This window comes from Phodopus roborovskii, unplaced genomic scaffold (genome assembly GCF_943737965.1).
Source record: "Phodopus roborovskii unplaced genomic scaffold, PHOROB, whole genome shotgun sequence".
In the NCBI taxonomy this organism is placed as follows: Eukaryota; Metazoa; Chordata; class Mammalia; order Rodentia; family Cricetidae; genus Phodopus; species Phodopus roborovskii.
The window spans coordinates 30,624,326-30,644,660 of record NW_026126433.1 but is presented as its reverse complement, the minus strand read 5'-3'; the positions used below and the strand labels follow the sequence as shown (position 1 = coordinate 30,644,660).

At 39.1% G+C, this 20,335-nt stretch overlaps 1 pseudogene; it reads right to left on the bottom strand.

Annotated features, from left to right (window-relative positions):
• Positions 1-5,946: 5,946 nt before the first annotated feature.
• LOC127223265 (ATP-dependent RNA helicase DDX18-like) lies at positions 5,947-7,961 on the bottom strand (annotated as a pseudogene).
• Positions 7,962-20,335: the final 12,374 nt, after the last annotated feature.

Below are 20,335 nucleotides of genomic sequence, written 5' to 3'. Positions count from 1 at the left end.
TTGATATCCCAGGGCACTGTTGTATTCTATTGTATATGTTTCTTCTCATTGTATATAGGTATAACATTAATGCCAGGGTGAATGATCTGTTTTCACCCTCTACTCCCTTTGATAGAATTAGTGTTCATAGACATTCTCTATCTCTGCCCATCCGTACTCTCTGAAGGTTTTGCTAGTGGACAATCATGCTCCCTTTCTCATGTCCTATACCTCCAGAGGAATCTCTTAACCTAACAGCTTGGTTCTCTGGTAGTAAAGTTTTCCCTGGTTACCATCTGGCTCTGGTTGGAGGTCATTTTCTCCTCAGAAATGCAGATATGTTTGAGAGATTAATTTATTTCATGTATTTGTTTTTAAGCAAGTATCTTCTACCCTGAATATACAGATATCCCTGGAGATTGGTTGGGGTAGATGGATAGTATTTTAAAGATAGTCTTATATTATGCCCAGAATAACTGCTCACTTTCCTACAATCTAAGTCTGTCCTTTCCTCAATTCTAAGTCTGTCCTTTCTGACTCCATCCCACTTAGAGCAACTTTTCCTTTGGTGGCTTGGTTGCAGCTTTTTAGAGCATGGCTTCCCTTGAGACTTCCTCAGTCTGTCATAAATGTCTGTATTTGTCTAGACTTCAATTATGGATACAGTTCAAATCCTTTCCCTGGGGGTCTTGGGCCCCATACCACTAAGGGGATGCAGTCAGATTCTTATCTAAGTGTCTACAAACATTCCACTGCAGTTACCCTTAATAGCATGGTGCACACAGATGACCTCTGGATAGGAGGGTGCCTAATTCCACATGGAAACATATCTAAATCTCAGCCAGAAAGCATTTCTGTATACAACTTCTCAGGTCTATAAAGTGATAACATGTAATGGGGAGGTGGATGAACCTGCAGTCAGGAAATCTGGGGACAGTCCCATTAATGCTGAATAAATCTATAGCTTTAGCTCTTGGATCCCAGTCTACTCAGCTATAAACAGGGAAGTTAGAGATTGGTTCTAACACTTCATGGTTCTTTCTAGCTAGTTACATTGTCTTTCTGCACTCTTTATGACCATGACTTTAATTGGGTTTGGCATGAACTCCTCTGAGGGATGACATTTCCAAAACAGTTTGCTGTTGGAATGTAGATGATTCTTTTCCAGGGTTGAGACATATGCATTTCTTCATATGACCTCTGAAGCCCAGTACAGAATTTTCCATCATAGTCTGCCTTGGATTAATCAAAATGCCTCACAAAAGTCCTAGCCAGGACACCTCCCCACCCCCAAACAATCTTTGTAGCAATTGTAAGGTTTACTTTGTGCCCATATTGGAAGAATATTGGCCTGTAACACTATTTAATAGACTTACTGCCTTGATATGCTAAATTTCTTAACACAGAATGCATCAAAATGCAAAACATGACCATGAGTATATTGTAAACCCATCATGCATCTCACAAGGAGTTTGGTGGTGTGAGTATTCATAAACTGGTTTTACAGGGTTAAATATTGTCAGGGCTTGGCATGGGTGCTTTAAAACAGAGTATAAAGCCAAAGATGGAAAGGCTGAAAAAAAAAAAAAACTGTGTAGTGGCATTTGTGCCCCTCCCCTATCATCATCATCATCATCATCATTTACCAGTAAATGAGTATCAATTAAATTGTCTCTGATAGAAGATTATCAGTGTTACTCATCTATAGTCTACTGGAGGAAGTACTTTATCTTCTTGCTTATAGTAATTGATCAACTAGAAAGTTGCTACCCTGGTCTCCATTTAGAGCTGATCTTGGAAAGATAACTAGTACAGTGAGGTTAGCCTTCTTTGCTCTTCACTATTTATGGCTCCAACAAGGTTTTGTTTTATTTTTTCATTTTTATTTATTCCTTAATGTACTCCAGTGTGTTCTCTTTACATACCTTGTCTGCCTTGATTTAGAGTGTAAACTTTATACCCTCATCTTTTGTAATCTTCATCACTGAAGTTGTATGTTATTTCAACAAATCAGCTTAATGGTGCAAGTGGAAAAAATAGGACCCAAAGCAATATATTATATGTCTAGATTTTTGAAGCACATTACCAAAGTTATTCTGTGAGCACAGGACAAATATTAACCAGCAACTATCCAGTCGACATGTTAAGGGGATTTAGAGAAATGAAAATTTATACAATCTGGGTCTGGTAGGACCTTAGATTTGTAAATGTTATAACCTGTATTTCTGGGAGTCACATGTTGTTGAGAAATAGTGTGACATTACCAGGGGCCTGATCAGAGGCTGTGACCCAACTTTCTCCTTCTTGCTCTCATCATTTGGTGTGGCCCTGGACATCGGTTGAGCAGTTCTGTCATGCTCCTTCACTGCAGATGCATAGGCACTTTTTCTATTGCTTAGTTTACCCTTTCAACTCATTCTTCTCATTGTTGCCAAACTGATGTTTTTCCAAATGCAAATCGTAATATTGAGGATCCTTGAGTGGCTCACAGCTACTTCAGAGTTCCATCCAATCTTTGAGTTGGAACAGATAACAACCTTTTCAGTCTACCCATTGTTTACCTCTTCTGCATCCCCTTTGTCCATGCCTTCACACATGGTGACATCTGGCCACCTATGTTTGCCCACTTATCCAGATCTCCAGTTCCTTCCCTTATTTGTACAGGTTCCCAAAGACTATGGAGCTTGCTTCTATCATGACATTCATCTTCATGCATTGCAGTCACCTTTTTATGTCTGTCCTCTCACCTGCCAGGAAGCTTCTTGGGGTAGAGATCTCTGTTTTATTTTTATATTTTCTGCTCCATCACTCAGAGTTCTTCTCCCTAACAAGGAAGATCAGATGTTTTAATTTTTTTAATGATTACAAAATGTAGCTAGTCATGCTCTTAATTTTACCTCATCAGATAGATTTTTTTTTGGTTTTATGCTGTATTGAACCTTGGAAGATGGGACTCTCAGAAAATAACTGCTTTTACATAACAACATATTTTTATTATTTGGGTATCATATTTGGTCATTTTGATCCTTCTCATGGTTCAGTACAGATGGGTCGTCCTTCCAAGATGTTCCTATAACTCAAACATTTTACTGACAGGATGATAATTCAGTTCTGCTATCTCTGTTTAAACAATTTGATCAAATCTATTATTCTTTAGAATTCCTATAGAATACAAAACTTATTTCTTTTGCAATCTTTGTTTTTTAGGTATTTGCCTTCAGAATTTTCTATGTGTTGAGAAGACTTACAACAGAGTCAATTCCAAGCATGACCAGATCTCAGGATCAGGATTCAGAAGGCCATTGAAGAGTCTGTCAGTGCCATGGGTATCTGTGTTACAAGTTATGTAACATAGTTTGACAGTATGATAAATACTGTGAAAGGGGAAGAAATTCAGGAAAGTCAGATATCACAGGATAGGTACCACTGAGGGCTTAAAAGCTTGACAAAAAGGAGAGAAGAGAGAAGAAGAGAAAAGAGATCAGGGGATGTGATAGTGCGATAGCTAGTTCTGATCTTCAAGTTGACAACCAAGTTATCTTCAAAGAGTCCCAATGAAGAACTATGGGCATGTATGTGGGAGACTGTCTTCTGTAATTGATATACTAAGTAAGAGCCAGCCTGCTCGAGCTAGACTATTGTGAGAGATATCATTCTTTTAGGTACCCTAAAGGCAGGGTACACTAAAGAGCATGCAAGTAAAAAAATATGCTAGCTGAATATTAAGTATGCATGCATTTATTCTCTCTTAGCTGAGCATGTAAATGTCTTAGAGTTACTATTGCTATGATGAAATACCATGACCAAAACAAGTTATAGAGGTAAGGATTTGTTTGGCTTATACTTTCACATGATTGTTCAACATCAAAGGAAATAAATACAGGAACTCAAACAGGGCAGGAACCTGAAGGCAGAAGCTGATGTTGAGGCCATCCATGCTGCTTCCTGGCTTGTTTCACGTGGCTTGCTCAGCCTGCTTTCTTATAGAACCCTGGACCAATATCCCAGGTATAGCACCACTTGCAATGGACTGGGTCCTCCTCCACCAATCACTAGTTAAGACATTTTCCTATAGTCTTGCCCACAGCTCCATTTTATGGAGACATTTTTTTTTTCATTTTTTAATTTAATTTATTATTTTACATGTTGATCCCAGTTCCCTCTCCCTCCCCCATCTTACACTCTCTGACCCCTCATATGCACCCTGACACCCTCCCCTCCCATCCCCCCACTCCAATTCCACATGTAGAGCAATGTCATCCAGGTAGGGTCATGTAGATCTGTCAGGTCATTTGAAGTAGGGACTAGGACTTCTCTCCTGTCTCTAGGTTAAGGCAGTATCCCTCCTGGTTCCACTGTCTAAGGTCCCTTAGACTGCTCAGTCCAGAATGGCTGAGACCAATATTCAGGGGGGCCTGAGTCAGTCCCATGCTGGATTCCCAGCTATCAGTCTGGGGGCCTGTTAGCTCCTCCTTGTTCAAGTTAGCTGTCTCTATGTGTTTCTGCAACCTGGTCTTGTCCTCTCTGCCTGTATCTGGATTCTAGTTCGACTCAGTGTTTAGGTATGGGTGTTTGCTTCTGTTTCCAACAGGTACTAGATGAGGGCTCCAAGATGGTGGATAAATTATTTGCTGATCTCACTATCCAGGAAGGGCATTTATGGTAGCCTTTCCATGGTTGCTCAAATTGTTAGTTGGCGGCAGTCTTGTAGGTCTCTAGACCTTTCTTTAGGTTCAGTTTTCTCTTCAAACCAATAATGGCTCCCTCTTTTATGTTCTCTCTCTCTCTCTCTCTCTCTCTCTCTCTCTCTCTCTCTCTCTCTCTCTCCTGTCTTTTATTCCTACCCTGACTCAATCTTCCTAGTCACATTTTCTTTCCTCTCCTCTCCCTCTCTTTCTCCTACTTCTCTCTCCATTCACTGTCCCCCCACTTCCCATGTGCTCTGGGGGACTTGTCCCTTCCCCCTTTTGTGAGGGACTTTATATAAATCTCTTAGAACACACCTTGTTCCTAGTTCCTCTTGTGTTGTGAATTATAGGCTGGTAATCCTTTGCTCTAGGTCTAAAATCCATATATGAGCGAGTACATACCATGTTCCTCTTTTTGTGACTGGGTTACCTCATTCAGGGTGGTTTCTTCAATAGAGGAAACCAAAAAGGCTGAAAGGCACTTAAGAAAGTGCTCAACATCCTTAGCTGTCAGGGAAATGCAAATCAAAACAACTTTGAGATACCATCTTACTCCTGCCAGAATGGCTAAAATTAGAAACACTAATGATGACTCATGTTGGAAAGGATGTGGAGAAAGGGGAACACTCCTCCACTGCTGGTGGGAGTGCAAACTCATACAGCCATTTTGGAGATCAGTATGGCAGTTCCTCAGGAAAATTAGTTTACCATAGGACCAGGCAATCCCCCTCTTAGGCATATACCCAAATGATCCACATCCATGCAACAAAGACATGTGCTCAACTATGTTCATAGCAGCATTATTTGTAATAGCAAGAACCTGGAAGCAACCTAGATGCCCCTCAACTGAAGAATGGATAATGAAGATGTGGCACATCTACACAATGGAATACTACTCTGCAGAAAAAAATAATGGAATCCTGAAATTTGCAGGTAAGTGGATGGCACTTGATGGAGACATTTTGTTAATTGAGATTCCTTTCTTTCAGATGACTTTAGTTTGTGTCAAGGTGACATAAAATTACCCAGCACAGTGAGTATCTGTTGAAGTTCCTGCATTGACTTCAGCTTAATGGACTAGAACCTGGAATTTGTACTAAAATAAACCATTTCTTCCGTGTATTGCTTTTCTTTTCTTTCCTTTTTTTAATGATATGATTTGTTTTATGGGAATATTTAAAAATAAAATACTATCATCATAGTAAAGACAAAAAGATTCTAAAGGTGATAAAAAAAAAAAAAGTTCCTTTTTAAAGAGAAAGGGGAAGTTAGGGCAAAGTCAGTCCAGGTGGGGGCCGCTCCCTTCAGTGCGAGAATTGCCTGGGGTTTGTCTTCGGTTTGTGGTCTTCTTGCTGATGTGTTTAAAGATCTTGGACTTCTCCACTTTCTTTGTTTTCTGGTAGCCGAATCCGCTGCCACCTCCTCTCTTTTTAAGCTTGCCATCATGGCTGCTCACGTTCAGATCAACAAAAGGAGGGACTGTAAAAGCCCCTCCAAAAGACAGAGCCACCTGAGGCAAATTTAAGTTTTTCACATTGAAGATCTGCTTGAGCGAGTGGGAGTCATAGGCTCCTATGTAGGACTTGTAAGCTTCCTGTGCGGACTTATGGAGAAAGTAGTTCTTTTTGATCAGCTTTTCCAGCTGAGCCTGAATATCAGAAACTTTAGACCAGGAAAAGTCAAACTGATTTAATGGGGCATTGGATTGCTTCAGGTAACAAAGGAAACCCAACTCTTCAGAGCGTAGGATGCGCAGGGCGTGCCCTCTTCCATTCAGACCCCTGGCCGTTCTACCCACAAGATGGATATATTCCTTGGGGTCATCTGGAGGGCCATACTGAACAATCCAATCCACTTCAGGGATGTCCAGTCCTCTGGCGGCCACATCTGTGCACAGTAGTATCCCTGAATCTGCGTTGCAGAATTGGAAGAAAGTGGTTGTTCGCTTATTTTGCTTTTGCTTTCCATGGATGGTCAAGACAGGCAGGTCAATGTAGTTGAGTAGCTATAGTGGTACTTCACGGACATACACGAGGAAAAGAAGACCATCACCTTCTTCTAACGGTTCTTCTTAAGGAATGTGAAGAGCAGAAGGAACCTCTTCTCAGAGGGACACACGACATACCCCTGCTCAAGCCCATCCATGGTGGCAACCTCTTTATCGTCATCAACAGCCACATACAATGGCTCTTTTTTTCAGGGAAATTCTTGCCAAGCTTCAACTTTTTGAGTTTGTGTGGCCAAAAAGAGCATGGTTTGCCTGCGGACTGGCAAAAGTTTAATAATTTGTTTTAATTCTTCTTCAAACCCAACATCCAAGATACGATCAGCCTCATCAATAACCAGACACTGGAGGTTCTTGTACATGAACCCTGGAGTATTCTGCATGTGGTCTAGGAGCCGGCCTGGGGTGGCCAGGATGATGTTGATGTCATTGACAAGCTTCTGTGCTTCAGCAGACCTGTTACTGCCACCCATGATCAGCCCATACGTGTGGACATGGTGTGTCATCAGTTCCTTAAGAACGCCAAAGGTCTGCATGGCCAGTTCTCTGGTAGGAGAGAGAATCAGGACTCATGTTCCATTCCTAGGCATGAACTTGACAATGAGCTCGATCACGGGGATGAGGAAAGCAAGGGTTTTGCCACTCCCTGTTTTCGTGGCTGCCAGAAGATCCCTGCCTTCCAGAAGTGGCCTGATACTTTTATGCTGGATCTCAGTCATGCGCTTGAAGCCCATTTCTTCTATAGCTTTCAGAGTGTTCTCATTGACAAGGTTCGACAAGGAAGCAAAGGAAGTGTCCTCAAAAGCGCCTGTCAGTCCCAAGGGCAGGCTGGGCACCTCCCTGTCATTCGGCTTCTCCACGCCACTTTCTGTTTCCTCATGAGCCCCAGTGCTTTTGGCTGTTTTTGCTTTCTTGGTGTCAGGTCCTGCATCATTTGCCATTTTCCTCTTTTTCTTCTTCGGTTCTGAGTCAGGAGATGGAGTTGCGGCTGTCTCACCATTCGTTAAAGTGATAGATTTCTGCGGTAAGTTTTTAACTTTCGAGTTTCCCACTGTCTCTTCAAGCATGCCTCCACTCTGTGCTTCTGCTGAGCCCACACTCACAGAATGCTTTTTTGCCCTTCTTAGCTTTTCCTTCTTTAGGCACATCTCCATTTTGAGGTTGTGATAAGCTTGTGTCTGATGCTTCTTGCTGCTTCAGGTTCCGCTGCCGCAGCTTGACGTTCCGCTTCTCGATCTTTTTGCGCAGGAGTTTCATCTGTAAGTGCGACATGTTGCCGAGTCTCTCCAGCGGGCCCCTTGTATTGCTTTTCATCAAAATATTTTATCACAGAAATGAAAATTTAAAATGTAGCTATGAAAAACTAGGCAGAAAATAAACTAGCCAAAGTAGGAGAGGGTAAAGATCATGGAAAGAACATTGATTCTCTCAAGTTTATTTTTTTTCAAAGACATTTTATTTTATTTATATAACTATTTTGTCTTCGTGTACATGTGTGTAACAGGTTCATGTCTGGTGACTGTGGAGGTCAAAAGATGGCATCAGATCTTCTAGAACAAAAGTTATAAATGGTTGAGTCACCATGTGGGTGCTGGGAACTGAACCTGGATCCTGTGCAAGAGGAACAATTTCTCTTTAACTGCTGTGTCATCTCTCTAGCCTCAAGAACATTGAATTTTAAGTAGAGTCAGACCTCTTAGAAGATTTTTGATGTTTTTCAAACAAGCAGATATTAATGTCACCACTAATTCACTCTAGACTTAAAGAGTGGTATTTTTCACTTGGCTGGAGGCAATCTGATTATAGCAAATAGGAGCAAATGGCTATTAGAGTGCTGTGACATTTCTCACGATGCATTTACATGTTTTATAGTTTCTCCCAAAGCTACCTAATGGCTCCAATTAAATGGATAAATTCCCTCAAAGGAAGAACCATGGTTTCTATCTTAAAACTCCGTTTCACCTTGTATATCACATATCTATCTAATAATTAAATTGTAAATAATAAATTAAATTAAAACAATGAGATTATATTATTAATGTTCTCTAGATGTAATTGGGAGATTATTTTTGATTGGCTAAAAAATGTTCACTTAAATCATATGTAGATTCGTTTCTTTTTAATGCCAGTTGCTGATTATTTTCTAAACAACTAAATATTTGAAGTCTGAGTAATCTTGGAAAATTTGACATTCTCTGAGGAAATGCCTTGACATCTCTGATGAACCAAAGGAAAAAAATGAGTTTTTCTGGGACAAGTTCCTTGCAGTGTCTGCTTATTGGGTGAGAGTATCACATTGTGTGCTCACATATGGGTCACCAGATGACACCAGTTGAATAACTTTAAGATTCAAATGTAAATTCACATATCAGAACGAAAGAATCAAGTGCTGAAAATTGCTGAAGTCCAATGCCTCAGGTCAGCTTTGCTGGTAAAATACCATTTTCCTTTTAATGCCATGCACCTCTATATCCAGTTGCATAGTCTAAAACAGTGGTTTTCAATCTGTGGGCCATGACCCCTTAGGAGGTTAAACAACCCTTCACAGGGATCACCTAACATCATTGGAAAACAGATATTTACATTATAGTTCATAACAGTAGCAAAATTACAGTTATGAAGTAGCAGTGAAAATAATTTTATGCTTGAGGGTCACCACAACATGAGGAACTATATTAAAGGGTTGTAGCAAGAAGGTTGAGAACCACTGCTTTAGAAGGTATAGCAATTATTGGAAGCATTGAGTTTTGAGTAATGTGCTCCTACCATTTAATATTAGATAAAATCCTGACAAATGAATTCTAGAACCTTCTAAGGTATGCTCATTGTTTTGTTTTTCTGAATCTATTTCACATAAACTGAAGTTAAAATATTTTTCTCCTTACTTGGCCCTCAATTACTTTTAGTTGTTTTCTCTTCTTGCTAAGCCATGAGTGACTAAAATCTACACTTTTCTAGGTTTGAGATGGTATCCTTATATGAAAAATGAGTTTGAAGCAAGAAATGTATTTTCAAAAATAGTTAATGCTTTTGATTACTCACAAGGGAAATTTAATTGGTAGGTGTTGGATTTTGCTGGATAACTTTTGCCATTCCTCTTGTCAGGCAAAATTTCAAGTGAACATGCAGTCTGAAATCATGGATTGGAGTTCCAGATACACCATTCGTTAACTAGATGAATATGGACAATCACAAAAGCAAAGGCTTGGTTTGGTAAATTAAGAGTAACACCTATGTTCCATGGTGATTAGAAGATAGATTGTAGAGAGTGAAGTTACTATTATTTGACTTCATTACTTTATACAATTTTTGAAGTTTGGTGTCCATACCACCTTACCTTTCTATACACAATCCTGAATGCCAAATGCAATCAGCTGTGATAAAACCCAATTAGAAAATAAAAAATTATCACCAATATTATTAACACCACCATACAAGATATGTTGCAATAGGGTCAGTGAGATGGCTCAGTGAGTAGAAACACTTGATGCAAAAGCCTGGTGATCTGAGTTTGATCCCCAGGACCCACATAAAGGTGGAAAGAGAAAACTGACTCCCCCAAGTTATCCTTTGACATATATGTGTCATGACATGCATATACCCACTACACATCATAAACACAAAGCACATAATGCACGTATCACATATACACACACTATCAATAGTGGTAGTAATAATAACTTAAATTAAAAATACATAATAATAAAAACAGCCCAAGAAGAAGACCCTTTACTGCTTGAAGGAACAAATAAATCAATGGGCTAAACTGTTACATATGGACTGTAGTTGCTCACTAATTCAGTGGAGAATTGACACTTAAGTATGATTTGAAGGACAATGAATAATATTATTGTAGTAAAATATAATTCTGTTAATGATTTACAGTGGAAAGTGGGAAGACCATGAGCCTGTAGTATGTCCTTATCTTCTCTATAGGATGAATATGCAACTGCCTTAAGCAGACATACAACCTTGGGACTATGGGGGTGGGGAGATGACTCAGTCAATATAATGCTTGTGACTCCTGTTTGATCCCTAGAGTCCACATTAAAAAAATTCAAAACAAAACAACAAAACTCCCTGAGTTTATTTCCTATTTTTAAAATCTCCTTGTGAGAATGTTTGTAATGCCAGATACAGGCAGATCTCTAGGGCTCAGTGGTCCACCAGCCCTAACAGAATCAATGAGGTTCAGACCAGAGAGAGACCTTGTCTCCAAAAAAATAAAATAAAATAAAAATAAATAAATAAATAAAGGTAGATGGTACCTGAGAAATGACATCCTAGGTTCACCTCTGCTCTCTTAATGTATTCATGCAAACATGCATCTGTACATAGGAGAAAACACACACACACACACACACACACACACACACACACACACACACACACACACACGGGGTGTGGGGAGGAGAGAATTAAAAAAAAAGTATTTTGGAACAGTGTCAGAATACAAAATATCAGAGGTATTTATTGACAGTTTCAATGATTATCAACATCTAAAATTGTTTAAAAATGATGTTTCAAATTTCTGAGTTGTGTTCTTTTCCCATGCATATGAGGTTGGTGTACCCAAGGGAAAGTTGTGAGAAAACAGTGTGTATTCAAAGCATTCTTCTGCATTCATTCCGTTGGTTGAATACTAATTGCTGATATGTACTAGAAGATGATGACCAACTGAATGGACTGAGAGTCAAAGACCTGGCTTCTATCTTTGTGTTACTACTAATAAATTTTGTTTTAAATTTTAGTGCTTCAAAGCCCATGGCCTCCATTCCTATCTTTGCAATAAAGTAAATGAATGAATAGAATTTAGTTTCTTCTCCCAGAAGACATTACTAAGCTCATGATTCTTGTTTAGTTTTCTCTAAGGTCTAGTGTTATAAAAGGAGGGAAACAGAGGTTTGATCTTCAAGTTGCCAACCAATAGGGTGCACAGGGGAGTAGAGAGGGATGAGTCAGAAAGGGGTGGGGTGTTCAGCTCCATGTCTGTCCTTGTGTCTTCTAGTTCTAATATTCTCTTGTTTTCAATGTCTCTTTAAAACTGCCACTGGAAGTTAAATTACTAGGAAGGTACAGTGTGACTACCTGGCAATTTTGTCAGGTGTCCTATTTACAGTGATCTGTTTCTGGCACCTCTCATCATCCAAGAAGCATCTAAGATATTCATATCATTGTATTATCTCAGATTTGTAAGGTCACTAACATCATGATTAATTATTCACCTTCATGTCATATACTAAAACCATTCTAGAACTCCTCAGGTAGATTTAGGATATTTTTTTCCTGTTATGCCCTTTCATTACCTATTTCCCACTTATTCTTTTTGTTCCTCAGTCCTTTCCTCCTACCTTTTGCTCCTTTCCTACAATATTATTAATTTTCTGTTATCTTCTTCTATTAGCCAATGAGTTCCTCCAGTGTCCAGGTCTCCTACTTCTGTGAACACCCTGTCACTTCCTGCAGTGTCTGGGCTCTGAGGAGACATTAAATACATGCTCTTTCATTGAAAGAATGAGTTTGCTTTTCTTTACTATAGCTGTTTGAACAATAGGGTTTTTTTTTTAAGTAATAATTTCTCATGAACATCCAGCCACATTCTGCCTTTAGGTACTTGAGGTTTATTATTGTATTGGAGGGCTGGTGGATGTTATACATCTGTTTATGTTTAAAGAAAGGGACTCTAGTTTGTCATTGTACAGACTCTTAAATCTGGCTTTTTTAAAAAAAGGATTTCATTCTCTTTCCTGAAAGAACCTATTGTATCCATGACCTAAATTATTCAACTTACACTTATCCCTTTTCCATAGTTCCTTTTGCTTATATATGCACAATGCAGTCTCTCTCTCTCTCTCTCTCTCTCTCTCTCTCTCTCTCTCTCTCTCTCTCTCTCTCTCTGTGTGGGGGGGGGCAGAATTTTAAGAAGAAGGGGAAACTGGATTCACTTAGGTGACAATGAGGTAAAATAAGATCTTATTCCTTTTTGGGGGGTTCTATTTTTCTTTTTTCATTATGACTTGCCAAAAGAGCCTGAAGTAATGGAGTTTGAAGACTGGCTTTGACAGCATGGGATATCCAAGCAGCAGTGGGCAGGAGGAGGGGCTGTGAATATTAACAAAAGAGTGTTGAATGAAGACCCAGCTCTCACCCAGCTATTGACCAAACATTTCTTTGGCTTCCCAAATTTATTCATGAAATTTGTATCTTTGAAAAAGTTTATTTTGTGTTGGTGGATGTCTAGGTTACTTTTCCACTGTGATAAAAGACCAGGGTCAAGGTGGTTTATAGAAGAAAGTTTATTGAAGGCTTATGGTTTCAGGGGGTGAGTCCATAATCATAATGGTGGTGATCATGGCAGCAGGCAGGGAAGCATGACACTGGAGCTGAGGCTGAGAGCTCGTATCTCACTCCATAAACACAAGGCAAAGAGCTAACTGGGAAAGACAAAGTCCTCTCCCAGAGATACAACTCCTCCAAAACAGGCTAAAGCTCCTAATCCTTTCTGGATATTTCTACCAACTGAGGATCAAACATCCAAATATATGAGCCTGTGGGGGGACACTCTCATTCAAACCACTGCAGTAGAAAATGTGCTTTATTTCATGGAGTTTTTAGTGTTTTGTATTCACTTTCTTCAATACTCTCACCTCTTTTAGAAGCCACTGCTTAAAGTATGGAAATATCAAAAATCCTTCATGATTCAACTAACAGTTTCATAGTTTCCAGAGCTCACCAGCCTTCATTTTTAATCCTTTAGATCATGTGGATATTTTAACTCCTGTACAGATGAGGAAGCTGTTGTATAAGGTAATTTGTGCAAGATCAGAGATTAGCAAGTCACAAAGACAGGAAATATACCTTGTTCCTTAAGGATATTGTTTTCCATAGTATTTCAACAAACATCTGATTCAGGCTCAAGTTTCTTTGCTTGCATGCCATAAAAGATGGCCTCAGCTCTTTACTGTATAGTTCATTCTCACAACTTTACATTTTTTAGGGCTATGATAGTTAACTTTAAGGAATATATCTCTAATAATATAATTTCAGGTGTCATGGCAGGCTTATTTAGTAACCATATCTGATATATTTATTTTTTCCCCCTTTAAGAAGCAAGGAAAAAATACCAACTAGGATCCAGAAGCTTAGCATGGACCATGTGAGGATCTGCCTCCTTTCCTCCATTACGAAATGGCCTGGCTATTGTTTCTTCACCACCTTGAAGCATTGTTTTGAGGTTGAAGAACTTACATTTTCCAGGGGTGGGGGTGGGGATGTCTTTGTAAAGTATACATTGCAGTGTATACTATCATATTTTGTGGTAATATGAAACAGTCATGGCATGTGCCTACTGCATTAAAGAATTTATTTTGAAAATAAAGAGTCCAGCTCAGAAGAGTTGGTGACATGAGTTTTTATTTTTCAGGTGCTTTTGTCATTGTTTACAATAACATGTAAACAATAAATGGCCCTTATGCCTTTAGTGTGAACAAAGAAAATGAGCTGAAAGATCTTTGAGGAAGGCTATACTATGGAACTATAATGAATCTTTCCAGATTCTTCTTGGTTCTACCACATGTTTCTACCACATTTGAGTTTTTAGGAGAACTTTGTATCCTCTTCATGATACTGGGCAATGAGTTTAGTCCCTGTTCCCCAAGAGACCAGGAGGAGACTCAGGACAAATATTCTGGATGATGATTTATGAATGGGAACTATTTGATTTTCAAACAAGATATAAGAGAAGATAAAATATATGAGAGAAGATAAATTATCAAAGAGACAAGGTACAAATAAAATATATTAAGGCATATTTAGAAGAGGAAATTGCAAGAAGAAAGGAAATTCTTAGGACTGAATGAAGAATCTGACAGTAAATGAAGTCCCTTTTCTACCTGCTACTATAGGGGAGAATTCCCCCCACCCCCATACACAAAGGGATCATTTCCTATTCATTGTTGGTGTCAATAACAAACAAAAAACAGGAAGAAAAAAAAGTGAAGAGTTAATTAATAAAGCTATGCCAAAAATATAGGAGAAAGAAACAAAGGGACCGGGAAGGGAAAATGTACTGACAAAATGGAAGAATAGTCATGTATTTTCCAGAGATGCTTAGAGATTTTGAAAGAAATATGGTACTGTCTCTTTTTGTTACTTCATAGTTCTTTCTGGTTGTAGGTCATGTCATGGCAATTATCAACTGTCATGACATTGAGGTGTGTGTCACTTAGCATATAAATGGCATTATAGTGGGATCTATGGTCTATTTGAGATCATTTTGGTGGCCATTTTGTATTTAACAGGTGTCCTCTGGTCTAATCACTAAAGTCTGTGAGCTATAAACATTCTATTCTTAAAGATAAACAGAGTTGGGGTGGGCAACAGTTTAAATAGGCTCTCTAATTATTATTCTGGTTAACAACAGGGAAGGCAAGGAGTTTAAATTAGTTCTGGAAGGCCTGAGAAGCCAAGAAGAGGCTAATTGCATTAGCATAATATAATAACCGATAATAAGTATAATAAAATGCTACTATGGTGAATGGTGGAGAATAGCAAATATTGAGTCTAGTGTATTTCTATAAAGCTTCAATTTGGTGTTATTGTTTTGTGAAAGGGTTATTTTTGTTGTTTGTTGTTTTGTTTTTACTTTACTATTTCTCATCTCACTCTAGGAATAAAACTTTTTTCACAAAATCATTCACAAACGTACCAACCTAATGAGTCTTAGGAGAACTGAAAACATGGCCATAGAATAAAGTGTATTTTTTTTATAAGACTAATGCAAAGAAAATGATGGTGTCTTCAGAAGTGGCAATTTTGATAGGTCAAAGAGTATTCCCGTGCCACCTCCCTTTTCATCAAAATTTCTATGTAGGAGCTTTGGAGGGGCTTGATTTAAGCCTAAGACTTCCTGCTTCACCAAAGGAAACTACATTTCTCAAAAGACCTTGCTTGTGTGTTTAAGGGAGTTTTTCCCCTGAGGTCCTGTGTATGGGTGCTTGGTACAGTCCAGGGACACCTTGCTGAGGCCACCTGCAGGCCAAACTGTTCTCTTTCCTCTGTCCAAAGCCCTTTAGAAGAATTCTGAGGCGTGGGGACTCCACCCTGAGGTACCAAGAGTAACTTAAAGGAACTAACCAGTAAAGTGTAAAGTACAGAAAAAAAAAAAAAAATCATCCCAATGAGCTTGTTAAAATATTGAACCGCAGCTTTGGCAAGGATAGGAACCATTGTCTGGAACTTGTTTGTGGACTTACAAAGTGTTGCAGGATTTCTCCATCTGTCACCCACCCCCTCAGAACAGAGAGATTAGCAACAAAAGATAGATTTTTTTTCAAAGCCCACTAGAGTTGTGATTTACACTCTACTTAGAGACTGTCAAGAAGGCTTCTTGGTAGGATGTAAGGGATGACAACCAATCTTTGTTCTAATGGGCCTCTTGGGACTTCTGCTGTGGTGTGTGTGCAAAGTAGGAGAGTGCTGATCCAGTCTTTATCTCTTGCAGTGGCCTCTTTGTAGTTGCTCCTGACTTTGTGGAAACAAGCCCCTACCAAAACCAAAATCTGGGTTGAAGTGCTATGAACAATCTATCCCGGGATTCTGAATCACAAAGCAGAAATGTCTCAAATTTGCCCTTTGGAAAAACTTCTCTGGAATGAAGATGATATGTTCAAAGCATGTATAGGAGTGAAAGTACTTCTGGGGACTCCAAGAAATTAATGTGATTCGGTGACCTGCAGTCAGCAAAGGAGTAGTGTGAATCTAGGTAGTTCTATACAAGTTTCTCATTAAGATGGCCAAGGTTGGAGGGTGAAAAAAATCACAAGCAAAAAGTGCAAGGGGTGGGGATCAGATGGGAAAGTGCCAAGGTGCTTGTACTTATCTACTGCAATGGAACATATGCCCACACCATGACCCATAATTTGAATCTTTAGGTATATACCTCAAAGAAACACACCAAACATGGGCACATTGATGTTTATAGTAATATTTTTCATAATAGCCAAATCCTGGAAACAGCACTAATGCTCACTGACAGTAGAAAGAATAAATAAATCACAGCAATTTTACACAATGGAATAATATACAGCAATTAGAGTAAATGATTTACAACTAAATGCAATGACATGGATGAATCTCAACAAATAATGTTGCGCAAATGAAGCCAAGCACAAAAGAATTCACACAGTATGAGTCCATTCATTTAAAAGACAAAAACAGGCTAAACTAATCTATGGTGTTAGAAGTCAGTAGAGTTTTACTCTTGGGTGTGTGTGTGTGTATGTGCATTCATTAGACAGACAAGAACACCAGGAAGCCTCCTGCTGTGTCAATTAGACTCAGTTTGCTTATTTAGTTTGTGAAACTTCTTTAAGCTGTACAGACTTAGGTACTTTTCTGCATATGTATGTATGTATGTATGTATATATTATACGTTGGTAAAGAAGAGAAACACACAAAAGACCTGTCAATTTCATTTTATTATGTGATTGCCTTTCAAATTCCAACATAGGCAATGTTACCTAGGAAAGGTATTACTATTACTTGTGGGAGCTGGTGGCTAGTTCATAATAAACTTATCCACACAATCCAAATAAAAAAAAATCCAATGGTACAAAAAGTAAAGCCAAAAGGTTAAGCATTCCCATTAGTTAGTAACACTCCTGCTCCTGAACTGGGCTGTGCACTTCTGTCCATGCATGAGCAAAAAAGCGGAGTCTCGGGTCCCATAGAAGTGACTTGGTTCCATCTTGACTTAAGGTCAGAGAGTTCAAGCCTATTATCATTCCTTCAGTTAAATCCACAGTATATTTGGCCTAAGATGTGGCTAATGTGTGTCTTGCCTTGAAAACAGGATATTTGGCCTAAAGTGTAGCTAATGAATGCCTTACCTTGACAACAAGATAACTTGGTTTAAGAAGTGGTTACTTGACGATTTGGGTATTGAGAAGGTAAATGTGCTTGCTTGTTCTTTGTACCTTGGTAAGGAAGCCTTTTGTCTTCCCTCATTTTGATTGGTTTATATTAAGACCCCTAATAAGGTAGATAGAGGAGGGCCTGGCTTGTGCTCTCTTGGGTTGCTGAGAACTCTGGAAGATCAGAGACTGCATCTTTTGGAGCAGGAAGACCGTGACCATTATACTCTTATCTGTGTTATTTATTCATATCGTTTATCTTGGGTCTGGTGGACTCATTTAAATTTAAACCTTCAGATCCTAGTATTCACTGTGTACCCTCCCAACTCTATCTCTTGTCTCTTGTCTAATTCTCTCCTTGATCCACACTCTTCCTTCTAAGTGCGGCTAGATAAGTCTGCTGAACTGGACACTGGAGGTATGCTCTTGTGACCCCAATAATAAAGACAAGCAGGGAGGTATCTGCTTCATGTTGTCACACAGAAAGAGCCACAGAACCAGATGAGAGGGATCTATCAGAGGCTTGGGCTAAATTTTATCTCCATGTATCATCTCTGTCTTCATCCTTGGAGAAATGAGATTCTTATTCTCTCTCACTATTGGAAATACTCTCTAGGTTGGAGCAATGCTGCTCAGTAGGTAGAGGAGCTTGCTGTACAAGCCTGATGACCCGCATTCAAGCCCTAATTACAAGGCTGAAGTAGAGAACTAACTTCAGAAAGTTGTTCCCTGGCTATGTTCTATGCATACCCACATTCACATATACATGCATGCATACATGCATGCATACATACATACATGCACACACATATAACATGCACGCACACACACACACACACAAACACACACACACACAGTGAAAGAGGCCATAACTTTGGGACAGTGTTGAGGTACTCTGGAGGAATTGAAGGAGGAAGCAGGGCTGAATATGGTCAAAACATATTCTATGTTGTCTTAGCCACTGTTCTATTGCTATGAAGAGACACCATGGTCATGACAACTCTTATTTTGGAATAGCATTTAACTGTGGGTTTGATTACAGCTTGCTTGCTTCAGAGGGTCACTCCATTGTCATGACAGGGATAATGGCAGCCTAGCATGGTGCTGGAGCAGTAGCTGAGAGCTACATTGATCTGACAAGCAGAGAGGGAGAGAGATTGAGCCTGGCATGGGCTTTTAAAACCTCAAAGTCCACCCTAGTGATGAAATTCCAACAGTAAGGCCACACCTTGCTTCATAATTAAACAGATATTTACTGCATATTTATAAAGTTAGAGATATGGGTGATGGTGGGGAGACCATTTCCCTTTCTATCAGTGGATAATGGTCTAACCATGTAGTTTAACTGAAAGAGTAAATATATTTTACATGGTAAAATAAAAGTGGTGTGTGTGTGTGTGTGTGTGTGTGTGTGTGTGTGTGTGTGTGTGTGTGTGTCATATGATTGGGATATTCCTGGAGGCCAGAAAAGGGTATAGGATCTCCTGGAGCTGGACATGCTGCTAGAAACTAAACTCCAGGCCTCTGGAAGAGCATCTCAATTCCTGAACTATCTCTCTAGCCTTGGAATATATATGTGAATAGCAGTAATGCAGTTTTAAGGATTTACTTGTAGGAGACAGTAAGAGTTAGTGGATGGTATTACTAAAATCATTCTTATAGTAGTCACATTAATAACAGATGACATTTATTAAGAACTACTAACAATTTCTTATTATCAATCTACCATGTTTTCTCAGTTCTGAGGCATCTACTACCCAATTGTCTGTCTGAAATTGACTCCTTTTTAAACATGCTTACCTTCAATTTTGCTAATTCTTACTGATTTGTTTAGTTTTATGTTAAATATTGCAAATGTTGGGGTACCTTCGCTGTCCATCATGGCCTAGTTAAGTGTTGCAGTATATGTAATATTCTCTACCTCCTCAACCATGTATTATGATTACCAGGTTTAATGTTATTTCTTTCCAAATAATTTCTATTTCCTGCAAGATTCTGAGAAACTTGAGAGAAGAGAGCTTGCTTGCTTTGTTTCTTTTAGAGTCCAGGCACATTGCCTGGCCCACCGCAGAAGATTAATCAGTACCTGTTGCTGCTATCATTTTCCTCACACTGGCTGAAGTGTTTGTGTCTGAGACAGGATTTTTCTGTATTGTCCAGATTGACCTTGGACTCACAATCCTGACTTGGCTTCCTTGGTACCTGGGACGTCAGGAATGTAGGTTGAGATCTTTATTAGTTAATTTTTAATTACTAGAACAACTCTACAAACTGTATTCTAATTGCCATGGGCTGTTAACGAAATTGTTGCCCTCAAGCATTCAGTGAACCATGTTATCATAGCTAATAGATACCAGAGTTAAGACAAGAACTAGATCTGCTAGACTCTGAAACTCCCAATTACTGATACCACTAGTTCAGGATTCCAGATAGTATTAACTCTGATTTTTAATCTTTATGTGACAGAAATTTTGACCCCATTTCTAAGATTTATGTCTTACTAAATTCTAATGTAACAGGTATGAGGAAGTAAATGCTGTTTCTTTTTCTTATCTTTTAAAAATAATTTTTGTTTCTATTTTATGTGTCTGAGTATTTTTCCTGCATGTACATATGTGCACTGCACATATGCTTGCTGCTCAGGAGGTCAGGGGAGGGAGCCAAATCTCCTGGACCTAGAGTTACAGGTGGTTGTGAGTCAACATGTGGGTTCTGGGAACCCAATCTGGGTCATCCACAAGAGCAGTAAA